Here is a 6,354-nt window from a genome sequence, read left to right on the forward strand (position 1 = left end):
AGCCATTCCCCTTCACACACAGAAGCAGAAAGCCAGTTAAAAACGACAGTTACTTGAATAACAGTCACAACAGAATGGAATGCCTCTCTCATGTGACTCACAGTCAGCCAATCACATGAGAGAGCTACAAAGGAAAAAAGAGCCCATGCTAAAAATACACACCAATTCAACAGAAGCAAACATTCCCATTTCAGGCAATTAAACCGTTATCCTTAACAAATATTGCCTCAGAAGTGAAGGTAGAGAACAGCCATCATAGCTAGTAACCATTGGTAGCCTTATCTTTCATAAATTTGTCTGAGCCTCTCTTAAAGATGCTAATCCTCTTCTCAATTGGTAGCCATCTCAATTGGTAGCCTTCACTGCCTCTGGTGGGAGCAACTGCCATAGTTCAACTGTGTGAAGAAACCCTTTGGTTTGTCTGCCCTGCATCTCCCAATGTTCTTTTTGAATGGTCCTGGGTTCTAGTATTATGAGAGAGGAAGAAGAACTGCCTGCTCACGTGGTCTCTGCCCATGCCTTCTCAGTCGTATCTTGACAGCAGTGCTAGCAGTGTGTATTTTACATCACAAATAAAAAGAAAGAAGCTGAGATTCTCAGGATGTAGAATTCTTACTTCACATTTTTTGTTTGTTTAACTGGTATCCCACATTGCCCCTCTAAAAAGACTCAGACAACCTATAGAATGTTCCAGGTTTAACCCCCAGGATCTCCAGGCATGGCTAGTAAAAAATTATTGCCTGAAGCCCTGGTCAGCTGCTCCCATTCAGTGTAGAAAATACTGAGCTAGCAAGACCAGTTTGGTTTGACTTGTTATATGGCAGCTTCCTATGTCCCTGTGAACGGGTGTTATCCACTCTTAAATCCACTCAAGCCTGTGGCCGTCAGGACACCATGTGGCGGGTAGTTCCATGCATTAATGATGCACTGGGTGAAGAAAGAAAGAGAAAGAGTTTGGATTTAATATCCCGCTTTATCACTACCCGAAGGAGTCTCAAAGCGACTCACATTCTCCTTTCCCTTCCTCCCCCACAACAAACACTCTGTGAGGTGAGTGGGGCTGAGAGACTTCAGAGAAGTGTGACTAGCCCAAGGTCACCCAGCAGCTGCATATGGAGGAGCGGAGACGCGAACCCAGTTCACCAGATTACGAGTCTATCGCTCTTAACCACTACACCACACTGGCTCTCCCTGGCTCTCCTCAAGTTCCTTCCATTGTTTTACTTAAGTGAGTGGATTAAGGATGCCTACCGGCAGGTCTTCACTACTCTGCTGATCCTCAGTTTTGATGTCTCCCTCTTTTGTCGGGCAAACCGGATGATCCTGTAACAAAAGGGGTGAAAGGGGGCACATTTTGAAACATTAAAACCTCTCTTGATTAAAATAGCCTCAACTAGCTAGTCCACTGGGGAAAGACTTGAGTTCTCATTTCTGAGCACGGTTTTTGGCGAGTGAAAGATGTTTCAGCGGAGCTTGGTTTCCCCTCCTCCCTCCCAGTCCTTTTTCCTCATATGCTGTGTCATGAGAATGTAAGAAGAGCTCTGCTAGATTTGTCGGATGACCCATCAGACAATTTTAATAAATTACAATTTCTGGTATACTTCGAGTGTGACGTTAACATATGAGAGTGCTGGAGGTGAAATAGTTAAACAAATTACCCAATCAGAACCCAGGGGGGTGGAGTCAGAGGGACTATAAAACCAGCTCTGTGAGGGGCGAAGGGGAGTTCTTTGGGAGGTTGGTTGGAGTGGGAGTGAATTGGGATAGAGTCTGTGGGTAGGTTGAGTTAGTGTAGCAAAATAAACTGAGTCAGGAACAGTTAGGGGCTAGGAAGACAAGTAAATATCTGAGAGGTGGTTTAGTGAGTGAGAGCAGGTAGCGGAAGTTATAGGTCTGGATAGGCACCCCATGATTGTAATTGACCGATACCGTTTATGAAACCACAGGCTTGTCAAACTACAATAAATAAACAGAAGTTTATGTTCCAATTTAACCCTGACTGGACTCTGTATTGTACCAGGTAGGGCCTGGGTGGTGGCAGCGAGAAATAAAGTGGTGGCACAGGGATCAATAGACAGTGAAACGTCCGGGGACCCTGTGTGATTGCCACACCGAGAAAGCAGGGAAGGCTGGTCCATGATTAGGGTAATGAAAGGACTGCCCCATCTACCTCAGTTTGTCCTCAACCTGCTGCTCCCTGCCTGCTTGCCTTCTTAAAAATGAGGCCAGGGGGTGCACTGCTTGTTCCTCCTCCTCCCTCTCAGTTTTGCCTTCATATCAGGGAGGAGGAGGACAGGGATAAACCTAGATTAGTTGGCTCTGCCTGTCATTTGGCTCTGTGTAACCACCTCTTCTTCAGCTCCCTGCCTCCTGCACTACCTGTCCCAGGGGGCACCAGCCACCACTGCTGGAACAAAATGAGAGGGGGGGAGTATCTGTGGGTCCCTACCTGTGCTTCAGCCATTCTCCTTCAAGGGTTGGATCCAGACCAAACTATGACCGGAATCTGCAGCAAGGCAAAGCAGCTGGCAGAGGAGTAAATTCAGATGGGCCAGTGCATTTTCTGAGCAGAGCAGAAACAAAAATATTTGATATTGGAGTTTACAGAAGAACATAAGGAAGATGTCAGGCAGGGAATGTCGGGACTTTCTGCATGCAAGGGCGCTGCTGTACCATTCCAGCAATCTTAGCACCCTGTTCTCTCACCCCACCTGCAAATCCCAGAGAGTTGCATTAATGATGATGATGATGATGATAATAATAATTTATTATTTATTATTTATACCCCGCCCATCTGGCTGGGCTTCCCTAGCCACTCTGGGCAGCTTCCAACAAAATATTAAAATACAGTAATGCATCAAACATTAAAAGCTTCCTTAAACATTGACAAGGTCCTTTTTACTCAGGCCCCAGCTGACTCTGCATCACTGCATAAGGTGCTAACCTCGACTGGCAGATATTTGTACATTTGCTTGCTATATAGCATGTCTCCACTACTACAGAACAAAAAACTGGATCATACCAAAATACAGGCAGCCCAAGCTACGCGTAAAAATAAGCCAACCCAATTTAATCCTCAGTCACCTTGCAGCCTCCCTTTGAAGTTCATGAACAAAGCAGAGAAAAGAATTCATTCACCTTCTCCTCAAACTGTTTATTTTCTCTGCATAAAAAAAGAAATAAAATTAGCTGTACTGAGCTGACTCAGTACAAAGGAGCTTCCTATGTCCTTTTTGCAGCCACTGACACCCTTGATCTTCTGGGATTGTCTATCATTTTCTCCCAACTTTCCTGCAAATGGCCCCTCCCTCCTAAATTCCCCTGTAACTCACCTCTCCCTGCAAGCTGGGAGCTGCAACCCCCACTTTTCCCCCAGGAAAGGGCAAGGTGGGGACAGGAAGTGGCTTCACCAGCTTCTCAAATTGCCTGGTCGATCTAGGCGTGATTGTGTATATCTATCAGCATAACCCTTTGTGAGCCAGTGTGGAGCTTTGTTCTAAATCAGGGGTCAGCAGTCTTTTTCAGCCGTGGTCCACCGTCCCTCAGACCATGCCGTGGGCCGGACTATATTTTGAAAAAAATAAAAATGAACGAATTCCTATGCCCCACAAATAACGCAGAGATGCATTTTAAATAAAAGGACACATTCTACTCATGTAAAAGCACGCTGATTCCTGGACCGTCTGCGGGCCGGATTGAGAGGGTGATTGGGCCGCATCCAGCCCACAGGCCTTAGTTTGCCTAGCAAAGGGACCCCTGACCATTAGGTCCAGTCATGGCCAACTTTGGGGTTGCGGCGCTCATCTCACTTTATTGGCCGAGGGAGCAGGCGTACAGCTTCCAGGTCATGTGGCCATCATGACTAAGCCGCTTCTGGCGACCCAGAGCAGCACATGGAAATGCCATTTACCTTCCCGCCGGAGCGGTACCTATTTATCTACTTGCACTTTGACGTGCTTTCAAACTGCTAAGTGGGCAGGAGCAGGGACCGAGCAACGGGAGCTCACCCCGTCACGGGGATTCGAACTGCCGACCTTGTGATCGGCAAGTCCTAGGCTCTGTGGTTTAACCCACAGCGCCACCCGCGTCCCTTAGTTTGCCTACCCCTGTTTAAATCTCTTCATATCTTTAAGCAGATTTGCAAAGCTGCCTTACGCAATGCTAGACCATTGGCCCATCTAGCAAAGTACTGACAGGCACTGACTGGCAGTAGCAGCTCTCCAGGGTTTCAGGCAGCTGTTTTCCCCAGCCATACTTAGTGATCGCAGGGATTGGACCTGGGGCCTTCTGCATGCAAAGCAGTTTCCCTGCCACTGGCCCGCAGCCCTTTCCAAACCAACTGACGCCTTAAATTTGATGGGAGGCTTTCAGGGGATGAGCTCCCTGGCAACTGCTTTCAATTTCTGCCCTGCTCAGACTTGGAACGTGTGCACTGATGAACGACACCAAAGGCGCCTCTGAGCTTGTGCAAAGTGTGTCTCTGCTCAGTAGCTAGAATTGATTGTAGTGAAGCTTCCAAGGCAGAGAATGCTCACACCAGGACCCTCACATTGTCTGGATGTGTCACAACACACTGGGGATCCACATAAGTGTTGTGGGTTAAATCTAGACCCCCTTCCACAACAGCCTCTTGATGCCCCAGCTTCCCCAGCCCCCCTGAAATCTGCTCCAAGGCCTGGATGGAGGCAAAGGCAAGGGACTCTGAACTCTCCCTGCCTGATTTGCTGGTGCAGAACTGAGAAGGTAAGCCAAGGATTGCATTCTTATGGAGGCACTGTGTAAGGTGCTGCCCTCAGTTGGCAGATATTTATACTTTTTTTTTTTTTTTTTTACGATACAGTGAATTTCCACTAATATAAAGCAAAAATCCCCTTTAAAAATCAAATCACATCAGAGTACAGGCAGTTCAAGCTAATCATCAAGCCAAGAGTAAAAATAACCAAACTGGGAGGCAGGTGCGAACCACCCCAATTTAATCCTTAATCACCTTGCAGTCTCCTTTTTATGTTCATGAACAAAGGAGCAGGAAGAATTCATTCAGCTCCTCTTTAGTCTCCTCCAGCACGCTTGCAATTACCTTGTTCTCCAATGGCCTTCCTAGTCTGTTTCCAGCTTTTGATGTGGTTGCAGAATTGCTATGGTTGGTTTTAACTCTTTTTTTTAATCAATATGCTCCTATAACAAATGGCAAAATGAATGAATTCTTTATATCCCTTTCCGTCTGCTTTCTTTTGCTTAAGCTTTGTCCTCCTCATTTGAACGAGACTTCCATTTTCTGAAGGAAGCCTTCCTGCCTCTAAAAGCTGCCTTGACTCTGATCATCAGCCATGCTGGCATCCTCTTAGCCCTGGTAGTACTTTTCCTGGTCTACATTCAATCAACTTCCAATATCACGGTTTTAAAGAATTTCCAAGCCTCTGGAAAAGATTTGACCATCTTCGCTTGGCCTTTCAACTCCCTTTTTACTACTCTCCTCATTCGGGAGGAAAGTTCCCTCTTTTGAAGTCAAATGTGGCTGTGCTGGCAATTTCCCACTTACATGGTTTGGCTGGCATCCTTCTGTCTTGAGCATGGGTAGGCAAACTAAGGCCCGGGTGCCGGCTGCGGCCCAATCACCTTCTAAATCCGACCCGCGGACGGTCCGGGAATCAGCGTGTTTTTACAGGAGTAGAATGTGTCCTTTTATTTAAAATGCATTTCTGGGTGATTTGTGGGGCCTCCATAAACTGTTCTTTTCATCTTTTCTTTTGTTGCAGGGTTTACACAGCACTGGCCGCAGATGAGCCCTGAATTCAATTTTACTAGCTCCTCCTATTGGGCAGCAATCTTCTCTGAACTATGAGGTGCTGGGATCAGTGGGTGGGGGAAGGAAATTGAGGGAGAGCCCACACACAGTTTCTTAAAATGTCCTTGTACCAGGAGCAGCCAACATTTTGTCCTCCAAATACTGTTGAACTCCAGCTGCCATCATCCCTGGACAACAACATATTCTTAGCCATCCCTGTCCTGGGTCCTGCACTATAAATTGAAAGCAATATCATGTCACTTAAGACAGTCATGGCTCCCCTTCCCACAAAGATTCCTGTGAATTCTGGAAGCTTCTATCCTTATGTCAGGGTGTTGGACTGGACGGGTTCTTTGGCCTGATCCAAGAGTTCATGGATGTTTCACCTCCTCCTCCTCCTCCAACGGTTTATGGAGTTGCCATAGAATATTCTTGCAAGAAGATCAAACCTATCCATTCTTAAGGAAATCAGCCCTGAGTGCTCACTGGAAGGACAGATCCTGCAGCTGAGGCTCCAATACTTTGGCCACCTCAGGAGAAGAGAAGACTCCCTGGAAAAGACCCTGATG

Source organism: Podarcis pityusensis (genome assembly GCF_964106645.2).
Source record: "Podarcis pityusensis genome assembly, chromosome: 2".
NCBI classification, from domain to species: domain Eukaryota; kingdom Metazoa; phylum Chordata; class Lepidosauria; order Squamata; family Lacertidae; genus Podarcis; species Podarcis pityusensis.